Source organism: Dioscorea cayenensis, chromosome 7, assembly GCF_009730915.1.
Source record: "Dioscorea cayenensis subsp. rotundata cultivar TDr96_F1 chromosome 7, TDr96_F1_v2_PseudoChromosome.rev07_lg8_w22 25.fasta, whole genome shotgun sequence".
Classification (NCBI taxonomy): domain Eukaryota; kingdom Viridiplantae; phylum Streptophyta; class Magnoliopsida; order Dioscoreales; family Dioscoreaceae; genus Dioscorea; species Dioscorea cayenensis.
The window spans coordinates 19,117,596-19,129,134 of NC_052477.1; the positions used below are offsets into that span (position 1 = coordinate 19,117,596).

At 44.6% G+C, this 11,539-nt stretch overlaps 2 non-coding genes across 2 annotated transcripts; one reads left to right on the top strand and one right to left on the bottom strand.

Moving 5' to 3' along the window:
• Positions 1 to 658: 658 nt before the first annotated feature.
• LOC120266021 lies at positions 659 to 765 on the bottom strand. Its single transcript, XR_005537864.1, has one exon. It is a non-coding gene; the product is annotated as a small nucleolar RNA R71 (small nucleolar RNA).
• Positions 766 to 11,222: 10,457 nt separating this feature from the next.
• On the top strand, positions 11,223 to 11,329 carry LOC120266060. The gene has a single exon (XR_005537904.1). It is a non-coding gene; the product is annotated as a small nucleolar RNA R71 (small nucleolar RNA).
• The last annotated feature ends 210 nt before the right edge of the window (positions 11,330 to 11,539 follow it).

Sequence of the window (11,539 nt, forward strand, 5' to 3'; positions counted from 1 at the left end):
TCATTGCCTGGGAGTAGGCGTTTAGAGATACTTTGCACTTTGTTTTCTTAGCTATTTCACCATACATTCTATTTCATATCTTCTTATTATATCATCGTTCTGATTTCTTTTTCTTTCTTTTTGGGTGCAGCTCCAGGTTATGATCGGGAATCCCTCAATATTTATTGAAGGAGATCCTTAGCTTGAAGGTACACTTAGAAGAAAAGGGAGAGAGTCTGTGCAAGAACAGTCTAATTTAGCTGATTTGGAAGTGGAAGAATCTGAAGACATGGCAGAACAGAATGAGCAACAGCGAACATTATCTGATTATGCCAGACCTTCAATGTTGGGGACACAGTCGAGTATTATGCGTTCCCCTATTACAGCTCCGAACTTCGAACTGAAGCAGGCATTCATCCACATATTGCAGCGATCTACACAATTCAATGGTTTGGCCGATCAAGATCCAAACAGTCATATAGAGAGCTTTCTTGAGGTGTGTGATATGTTGAAGATAAACGGGGTGACGGATGATGCAATCAACTTGAGAGCCTTCCCATTTTCCCTAAAGGGGAGAGCGAAGCAGTGGCTACACTCATTACCTAGAGCGTCAATTACCATGTGGGAAGAGATGGTAGAAGCTTTTCTAGCCCGTTATTTCCCTCTCGGAAAATTAGCAAAGCTTAGGAACGAGATCTCATCCTTTGTTCAGTTGGAATTAGAGTCTCTATTCGAGACATGGGAAAGGTTCAAGGAGCTCCTGAGAAAGTGTCCGCAACACAGATTCCCAGAGTGGATGGTTGTTCAGACCTTTTATAATGGTTTGAATCCGAGTACAAGGCAACTCTTAGATGCAGCAGCAGGAAGTACCTTAGGTAGCAAGACCCCCGATGAGGCTCGTCAGTTAATTGAAGAAATGGGGTTAAACAGCTACCAATGGAATGCTAGGGAGAAGAAAAAAAGTGGCCGGGCTCCATGAAATAGATGCGGTAACTTCATTGCCGGCTCAAGTTGAAAATTTGTGTAAGAAGTTAGATCTTCTAACTTCAAATAGAGTGGCGGCCGTGACTAATTGCACCGGGTGTGGTGGAGAACATGCTTCCCCCGATTGCCCGATCTCTATCGGTGATGTTTCTTCGGTGGAGAATGTTGATTTTGTAGGTAATGGCATGAGACCTCAAGGAAACCCATATAGCAATACCTACAATCCGGGTTAGAAGAATCATCCCAATTTCTCATAGAGTAATCAGGGTCCACAAAAGGCCATGGGGCCACCGGATTTCCAACAACAACAACAAGCCCCTTAGGTGGAAAACAGAGTCTCAGGTTTGGAAACCCGAATGAATGACTTAGAGAAGCAATTGACTAGATTTGTGTAATCTGCAAATACAAGGTTTGAATCAGTCAAGGCTACATTTCGCAACCACACCGCCTCTTTGCATAACCTTGAAAATCAGGTAGTGCAAATTGCGAAGTCTATCTCTGAAAGGCCACATGGAAGCTTGCCGAGTAATACAGAGACAAACCCTAGAGAGCACGTGAAGGCGATCACTTTGAGAAGTGGTCATGAGGTTGAAGGTAGGCTTCCGAGTGAGAAGCTAAAAGAACACGCACTCAAGGTTATAGAGGTAGAAGAGGGAACAAGCAAAGAGAAAGAGGTGGCACCCCCACCATTCAAGCCAAGAATCCCTTATCACTCTAGATTGAAAAATGACCAAGGGGATGAACAGTACAAGAAGTTCCTGAGTTTGTTCAAGCAACTCCACATTAATATTCCTTTTGTTGAGGCATTGGCCCAAATGCCTAAGTATGCAAAGTTCTTGAAAGACTTATTGACTAACAAGAAGAAGTTGAAGAAAAGTGCTTCAGTGATTTTAGAAGCTTCATGCTCGGCGGTATTGTAAAAGAACATGCCGAACAACAAGAAAGACCCGGGAAGCTTTATCATCCTGTGTAATATTGGCAATCTAGGTGAGGAAATGGCATTGGCGGACTCGGGGGCCGATGATCAACGTTATGCCATACATCTTCTTTCAAAAGCTAGGCTTGGGCAAGCCTAGGCCTACTCGGATGACTTTGCAACTAGCGGACCGAACAGTGCGACATCCGAGAGGCATCATTGAAGACGTGCTTGTCAAGGTGGACAAGTACATTTTTCTAGTTGACTTTGTAGTACTAGATGTCGATGAGGATGAGGATGTACCTTTGATACTTGGGAGACAGTTCTTGCGGACATCCAAGGCATTGATTGACATGGACGGCGGAGAGCTAACTTTGAGGGTTGGAGATGACAAGCTCACATAGTGCCTTGCTGAAGCCATGCGGCATTCTCTTGATTTCGATGATACTTTATACTTTCTAGACACTACTGATGAGATTGTTGATGAATACATGAAGGAAATGTTCGATCCGGACTCATACGAGGGTTTGTTCGACCAAGAGGAGGATTATGAAGAAGTAATGATGCTTGGTTCGACGGAAGAAGTACCATCTAGCCTGGGGATCTTGAAGAAGGTGCTCCCGAAAATGAAGAGGGCTAGGAGACGCCACCAGAAACACTCCAAGGCTATTGGAGACATTCGTAAACTGAAGGAGTTGGATGAACCATCGCTAGGTGGTCTGAAGCCCGATAATTCACCCTCCATCCTTAAGAGACTTTGCACATCATGCTTTAAAGTCATGGGTAAGAGGGCAACCTTCATCTATGAACCCCCGTGAGGTAAGACAAGGTATGTCAAGCTTAGTGACGTTAAACAAGCGCTTCTTGGGAGGCAACCCAAGTGTTTACTATTTTCTTATCTTCTAGTTTAGTTTGTTTGCATAAATAATTTGTTAAGTGTTGGTGTCTTGATTTTTAGATGCTTGTGCTGAGATTTTCTTGTGGGCTTTGAGTATTCATCGTGTGTTTTCATGTGGAATTGGCAAAGTTATGTCGTTTGAACTTTATTCCATGTTTTTTGCTGGTAAAACTTGCATACTATGGCAGGCTCTGAGTGTGTAAACATGTTCAGAAACTTTCTGCAGAGCCTGCAGGTTTTTCTAAGGCATCCAGTGAAAATGCACGGGCGTGTAGAATTTTCGCACGCCCGTGTATTTGTATTGCGAGCTCATCCAGAGAAGGCACAGGGGCGTGCGGCTGCCCCTGTGAATGACCATGCGAATATCGCACGCCCGTGGGTAATTTCCACAAGGGCGTGTGATTTCCTTCAGAGTTTGTCAAATTATCCTGAGAGCGCACAGGGGCGTGAACTCGCCCCTGTGGGCGACCTTGTGAAAATTGCATGGGCGTGGGTAATTTCCACACGCCTGTGCGAATCTCTGCAGAGGAGCTCTCGCCATCCCGAGAAGACACAGGGGCGTGCGCTTACCCCTGTGAGTTGAGATTGTGAATGTCCACGCCCGTGCATAATTGCCACACGGGCGTGCGAAACATTTAGGAGATTTTCTCGGATGTCCAGAGCAGTCACATTGGCGTGCATCTGCCCCTGTTGGTCGGGCGCATGGGCGTGCGTAATTTACGCATGCCCGTGGAGGGGCGTTCAGAGACTGTGCGAGTTTCTCTCGAGAGCGCACAGGGGCGTGCATCTGCCCCTGTGGAGCTCTCTTAATGAGGCACACGTTCGTGGGTAATTTCCGCACGCCCGTGTGGATGCACAGAACGCCAAGGGGAGCAATTTCTTTTTAAAGTGGAGTCGTTTCTTTCCTTGTTCACATCCTCTAGTAGCATTGTTTTTGTAAAAAATGTGCATAAATAAAAATGCAAAATGGAAGGAATTATATTCAAAATAAATTTAGCGGGGTTTCTACTCAAAACGCCGGCAGAGCATATCATTTTAGTGGCGTTTTATTAGGAAAACACCGTTATTTAGTGGTTTTTTATCACAAAAACGCCGTTAAAAATCATTTACATTATTTGAAAGATGGGAAAACTAGTGGCGTTTTGCTAAGAACGCCAGTAATTTAGTGGAGTTTAATACATAAATGCTACTAAATTAGCAGCGTTTATATAAAAAAATGCCACTAAAGTAGTGGCGTTTTGCTTTAAAAATGCCACTATATTTGTGGCGTTTTGAAATAAAACGCCAATAAATTAGTGCCATTTATTTATAAAAATGCCGCTAATTTACATTTTCTAAAATTTACAGACCACACATTTGCACGACATTCATGCTAATGATCGCCGTGACAATAGCGGCATTTATTTTATTTAATAAGCGCCCCTATTTGATGCCTTATATATGTATACTTTGGTACCAATTTTGCTGGAGTTTATTTATTAAACGACGTTAATATTCCAGCGTTTATCGAATTAAACACTGCTAAAATACTGACGTTATCTTTAGCGGCATCATACGTAGCGTTTTTTATAAACACCGGTCATAAATTTTGCGGCGTTTATAAATGCCGCTAAAAGCCATTAAAAATGCCGCTGATAGTCCCATATGGTGTAGTGTGCTCACCCCTAGTGTGTCTACGGCACTAATACTTACGTCTGAACTTGCTCCTGTTTGATAGGTTCCAGGGTGAGTTGGTCCATTAGTGGTTGGCTTGAGGTTACTTGGGATACTTCTGAAATACTTCCTTGCTCGTCCGTAAGCTTCTTCTTCCTCCCTCAATATCATACCTCGGAAGAGGTGATCCTTATTGTCGTCTGGGTGACATGCCCCTGTGGAATTTCCACAGGGGCGTGGATAATTTCCACACGCCCGTGTGGATTCTGTGTTTCTCTGATTTCTCGGCCGGGCTGCTACAGTACTTGCTTCATTGTTTTGCTACAGTAACCTGCTACATTACTCTGCCGGAAATACTCCCAAATTCCATACTTTCATTGGGGTAACGCAAACGGGCACACGTTTACGTCGTGAATCACTTGCTTCTTCAATGATGTACACGTTGGTGGATCTCTTGTTTTTATATGCATAAATCGGGAATGCTCGAGTGTGAGCGCCTTTGTGCCCCTCAAATGAATGTGCTCACTTTCGAATCTGAGGAGGTTGGCACACACTCTAGCATCTCACACCGACCTATGTCTTCGCGTTTTGAACCTTACCAAGATCTCTTCCAAAATAGGTGCATTATGATCCACATTGGCCCTATTTCCTTCATACTCGGCCTCACAACCCCTACCGCATAAAAGTAACATAAAAAAACACATATTAATGTAAAAAAACCCTGAGAAAAGTAATGCTCAACGGAAGGAATGAGCGCTCAGCATTCATATCACACAAGCACTTATCAAACTCCCCACACTTAAGCTTTTGCTTGTCCTCAAAGCAAACATTAAAACGATACATGCATCAATGAAGAAAATGTTGAAAGTGCTTGGCCTTAGGTTCACCAAAGTATACAAAAGATAGCATTCTACAAGTAAGGAAAAATTTCAACACTAAATACGAAAAATCAATGCTCTAGCTAAAAAAACTTGAATAAAAAGGATAACAAACCCGAATTTCGTGTAAGTGTGTGAACTCACTCAAAACACCCCAAGTTATACTCCTCAAAGTTCTAAGTGCAAGGGACTTATTTATCTACAACAAGAAAACAACAAACATTTCAAAAAACGATAGTAGCTTCACACATCCTCTAAGGTAGCCCTTTCCCAGCGGTCGCTAAGGTGGCTTTCACACTTTCGAGGTGGTAGCTCTTTTCTACCCAGTGGTAGCTTTCACTCATCCTATGAGATAGCTCTTTCTCTCATTAGGGCATAACTAGTATCCCGACTTGTGAGAGTAGCTTCATACTTCATAGGTGGTAGCTCTTTCCACCCAACAAATACAAATAAACAATAAAACTATTTTGTTCCTTCTTTTCATTATTATTATTATTATTATTATTATTATTATTATTATTATTATTATTATTATTTTGAATTAGCACAAGAAAATAAACCTAACTAGTCCCTTTAACATCGAACAAGAGTTTCCAATAGAGTTCAAAGAGTGAATAGTACACTAAGTGTAAATCGGGCAAAAATTCCTACAAATTCAAGCAAGAACTAGAGCATGAAAACATTCAATGTTAGAAATTCTCCTAAACTCAAGAATACAACCATTGTAACTAAGGTGAACCGCCATTGGCTATGTGAGCATATAACAATCAAGAACAATAGAAAAGATGTGTGCACTATGAAACTTCCCCCCACACTTAAGTTATACATTGTCCTCAATGTACACATGCAAGCTCACTCAAAATATATCATTCAAAAAATAGATGTGGGAGAAGTTATCAAAACAATACTCCCCTGACTCCTAGTGTTGCGTTTGATGAAGCTAATTCATTGGGGGTAGTGTTCCAACGGGTTGTGAAGCTCACTACGGCCCAAGTGCCAAAGCACCTTGGCCATGCCCATGACTAAGTCTCAATTTCCAAGAAGACAAGACCATCTGCACGCATACACGAGGGGGTTCAGTGAAGCTCAAGAAAAAAACAAAAAAATAACTCGAGTGTATAAAAGATGAAGCAATGAATACAACTCGATAATGCAAAATAATATAAACTCAGAAGAAAAATCCTTTCTGAGTGAACAAGTCTAAAAACAAGAAAATAAGATAAAAGTAAACCGCATGAAAGTAAAAGAAAGGTCAAGTGTCGAAGTCGCTCTCGGTCTCCGCTGCTGCTGCTGCTGAAGTGGAAGCATATAGTGGGTCCTCTAGTGCTAGGGCCGAGGATGGAGGTCTTTGGAGAGTCTCGGCGAGTGCCTGAAGAGTCCTCGGCTGTAGGACAAATGATGAGGTAACGTCTCGCTCTAGGATCTGCTGTAATATGTCGTAATGCGCCATGAACTCTGTGTACTGAGTGGCCTGCATAGCCCTAATCGCAGCAACCTCAGCTCGGACCACTCCTATAGCATTCTCGAGCCTCTCAAAGCGATCATTGGCTCGAGAAGGTGAAAACACACGCACTAGAGGTGGTTCCTCGGTCGTTGGAGGTGCCTCGGTGTCCATCAATGCGGGCTGAGGCTCGGGGGTGGGCTGAGATGCTCCGGCGTCATCACCTTCATCCTCAGCTATCTCTGGGGCTGGTAGAACTAACGCAAAAACCCCTGTCCGAACCCTGCGGACCATGCCCATCAACCGCATCATCTCTAGACCTAGGGGAGCGGGTACACTCGTCTTCTCGGCCCCGCGAATCGAATCCAAGAGACCCATGCCCAGCACTAATCTCGTAATGTAAGGACCTGAGAAGATCGCTCCTAGTCTAGTGTACTATCCCTGATGTCTGATGTAATAAGCCAAGATGTGCCCTAAATGTATCGGTACGTGCTCTACCATAGAGTACAAGTCACGAGAACTCCCTAGCGGCTCAGGACACCAGTACTATCGCCACGACCATTCACCGACCTACTCATGATTGCGTGCAAATATCTATAGGCAGGCCGGGAAAGGCATGTGGCCTTGGAGACCCCCGGCTCGTACTAACCCTGACCACATAGCACTCTGTAAGCTCTCTGCGGGGTCAAGGTTCCAGGATTGTCGGTGATGTAGCATGCGTACTCCTCGAAATCTGTGAATGCCTCCTCGGATAAGCCAAGTAGTATGGAAAACTGCATAATGCTCAAACTATGGTGGTGACCAAACACTCTTAACTGAATGGTGCCCAAACTGTTGAAGCTCGCATACGCTCTATCAAACTCAAACGATGAGAGCACCTCCAATGCAAACTCTCGGATAGCTGGCTCTCTAATCGTCAACAACTGCCGCCAACCCCCCTCTGAAACAAGGTCCTCAACCTCATCAGCAAACTCATCTCCCTGCTGAAGATCTCGTAATATAGTCGTGTCCGTAAATCGAGTGCAGTCCGAGCGGAGTCTCGATAAGCGCTCATAACGGGCCCGATGTTCGGGAATCACAAATCGCATGCCCTCGGGCTCGAGAGGATGACTCACGTGGCCTCTTATCGCTTTGCTTCTTTGTCCCTAGGTGCCATGATCCGCCAAATTTAAACAAAATTAGTCAAACAAGTTGACAAAACAATCTGCAGAAATCCACACTCGTCGTGTGGAATTTCCACTGCCCGTCTGGATTCACGGGCGTGAGAAACGCATCTGCCGTGTATCAACAATCCGGAAAAATACACATCAATAATATCTCTAACTTTGTTCTAAACATAAATCATTGTTCCAATTGAAGAAACGAAGCATTGTTGACTAGATTAATCAATAGAAATCATGAATTGACGAAGAAGATGAAGAAAATGAATTTACCGACCAGGAGAAATGAGAAAATAGATAGCCGGCCGGAAAACTTGCTAAAATCCCACCAAACTAGCGCAATGGACTCGGAGAATGTTGTGAGAGTGTTTTCAAGGGTAAAGGAGTCATGAAGAAGGAGAGAAATCATCCCCTTTTTAAATAGAACTCGCGACTTTTGACGTTCTGTTCATCCACACGGGCGTGCGGAAATTCCCCACGCCCGTGTGCCTCACTTCAGAAGCTCCACAGGGGCGTATGCACGCCCCTGTGCGCTCTTGGAGAAAACTCTCACTGACTTAAAACGATCTCCCACGGGCGTGCGGAAATTATCCACGCCCGTGCGCTAGACCCACAGGGGCAGACGCACGCCCCTGTGGCTTCCCTGGTCATTTGAGAAAAATATCAAGTCGGCCACACGCCCGTGCGGAAATTCCCCACGAGCGTGGGCATTCACAGGCCTCAACTCACAGGGGCGACCGCACGCCCCAGTGTTTTCTTGGGATGGAGGGAGCAATCTGCAGAGTTTTGCACTGGCGTGTGGAAATTACCCACGCCCGTGCATGGTTCACAAGGTCATCCACAGGGGCGAGTCCACGCCCCTGTGTATTCTCGGGAAAATCTGCCCAACTCTGCAGGAAGGCACACGCCCGTGTGAAAATTACCCACGGGATTGCGCCAGTCGCATGGTCGTCCACGGGGGCAGCCGCACGCCCCTGTGCCCTCTCTGGAAGAGTGCACAGTACACAACCACGGGCGTGTGGAATTTCCACACGTCCGTGTGTTTTCTCTAGATGACTTAGAAAAACCTGCAGGCTCTGCAGAACTAGCCTGAACATGTTTACACACTCAGAGCCTCCCCTATTATGAAAGATATACCAGATAAAAACACAAAATAGAACTCAAATTACCAAACTTCGCCAATTCTCAACAAAACATACAATGAATTTTTTAAAAAACCCACAATAAAATCGCAGCACAAGCACTCAAAAATTGAAACACCAACACTTAAAAATTTATTCATGCAAACAAACTAAACTAAAAGTACGAAAAACAGTAAACACTTGGGTTGCCTCCCAAGAAGCACTTGTTTAACGTCACTAAGCTTGACGTATCTATCTTACCTCAAGGTGGTTCATGAATGAAGGTTGCCCTCTTACCCATAACTTGAAAGCATGATGAGCAAAGTCTCTTGAGGGTAGAGGGTGCACTATCGGGCTTTGGACCACCTAACAATGGTTCGTCCAACTTTCTTGGCTCATGTACATATCTAACAGTCTTGGGGCATTTTCGGTGGCGTCTTCGAGCCCTCTTCATTTTCCGGAGCATCTTCTTCAAGATTCCCGGGGTAGATTTTTACTCTCCAGTCGAACCAAGCATCATCACTTCTTCATTGATCTCCTCTTGGTCGAACAAACCTTCATACGGATCCGGGTTGAACATTTCCTATATATATTCATCAACAATCTCATCAGTAGTGTCTAGAAAATACAAAGTGTCATCAAAATCGAGAGAATGCCGCATGGCTTTAGCAAGGCGGTAAGTGAGCTTATCGTCTCCGACTCTCAACGTGAGCTCTCCACCGTCCATGTCAATCAATGCTTTGGAAGTCCGCAAGAACGGTCTCCCAAGTATCAAGGCTACATCTGCATCCTCATCAACATCTAGCACTACAAAGTCAACCAGAAAAATATACTTGTCCACCTTGACAAGAACGTCTTCAATGATGCCTCTCGGATGTCGTATCGTTCGGTCTGCCAATTGTAAAGTCATCCGAGTAGGCCTAGGCTCACCCAAGCCTAGCTTTTGGAAGAAAGTATATGGCATGACGTTGATACTTGCCCCTGAATCTGCCAATGCCATTTCCTCGCCTAAGTTGCCGATGTTACACGGAATAATGAAGCTTCCCGGGTCTTTCTTCTTGTTCGGTATGTTCTTTTGCAACACCGCCGAGCATGAAGCATCAAGCACCACTGAAGCACTCTCCTCCAATTTCCTCTTGTTGGTCAATAGGTCTTTCCGAAACTTCGCATACTTAGGCATTTGAGCCAAAGCCTCAACAAAAGGAATGTTGATGTGGAGTTGCTTGAACAAACTCAGGAACTTCTTATACTGGTCATCCCCTTGGTCATTCTTTAATCTAGAGGGATAAGGGATTCTTGGCTTGAAAGATGGAGGTGACACCTCTTTCTCTTTGTTTGCTCCCTTCTCAACCTCTACGACCTCGGGTGCGTGTTCTTTCAGTTTTTCACTCAGAAGCCGCCCTTCAACCTCATGACCGCTTCTCAAAGCGATCGCCTTCACATGTTCTCTCGGGTTGGTTTCTGTGTTGCTTGGTAAACTTCCATGTGGCCTTTCGGAAAGAGATTTCGCAATTTTCCCCACTTGATTGTCAAGGTTGTGCAAGGAGGCGGTGTGATTGCGAAGTGTAGCCTCCACTGATTCAAACCTTGTATTTGCCGATTGAACAAATCTAGCCAAGTGCTTCTCCAAATCCGTCATTCGGGTTTCCAAACCTGAAATTCTGTTTTCCACTTGAGAGGCTTGTTGTTGTTGTTGGAACCCCGATGACCCCATGGTCTTCTGTGGTCCTTGATTACTCCATGAAAAGTTGGGATGATTCTTCCAACCTGAATTGTAGGTGTTGCTGTATGGATTCCCTTGAGGTCTCATTCCATTACCTACAAAGTCAACATTCTCAACTGAAGAAACATCACCTATGACAATTGGGCAATCAGAAGGAGCATGTCCTCCACCACAACCGGTACAATTTGTCATGGCCGCAACTCTATTCGAAGCTATAAGATCTAGCTTCTTACTCAAACTCTCCACTTGGGCCGCCAATGAAGTTACCGCATTAATTTCATGGAGTCCGGCCACTTTTTTCTTTTCCCTAGCGTTCCACAGGTAGCTATTTAACCCCATTTCTTCAATCAATTGACGTGCCTCGTTGGGGGTCTTGCTACCTAAGGTACCTCCTGCCGCCGCATCCAAGAGTTGCCTTGTACTCGGGTTCAAACCATTGTAGAAGGTTTGAACAATCATCCACTCCGGGAATCCGTGTTGCGGGCACTTGTGCAGGAGTTCCTTGAACCTTTCCCATGTCTCAAATAGAGACTCCAATTCCAACTGCATAAAGGATGAGATCTCATTCCTAAGGTTTGCTGATTTTCCGGGAGGGAAATAACGGGCTAGAAAAGCTTCTACCATCTCCTCCCATGTAGTGATTGATTCCCTAGGTAATGAGTGTAGCCACTGCTTTGCTTTCCCCTTTAAGGAAAACGGGAAGGCTCTCAATTTGATGGCATCATCCGTCACACCATTTATCTTCAGCATGTCACACACCTTGAGGAAGCTCTCTATATGATCTGT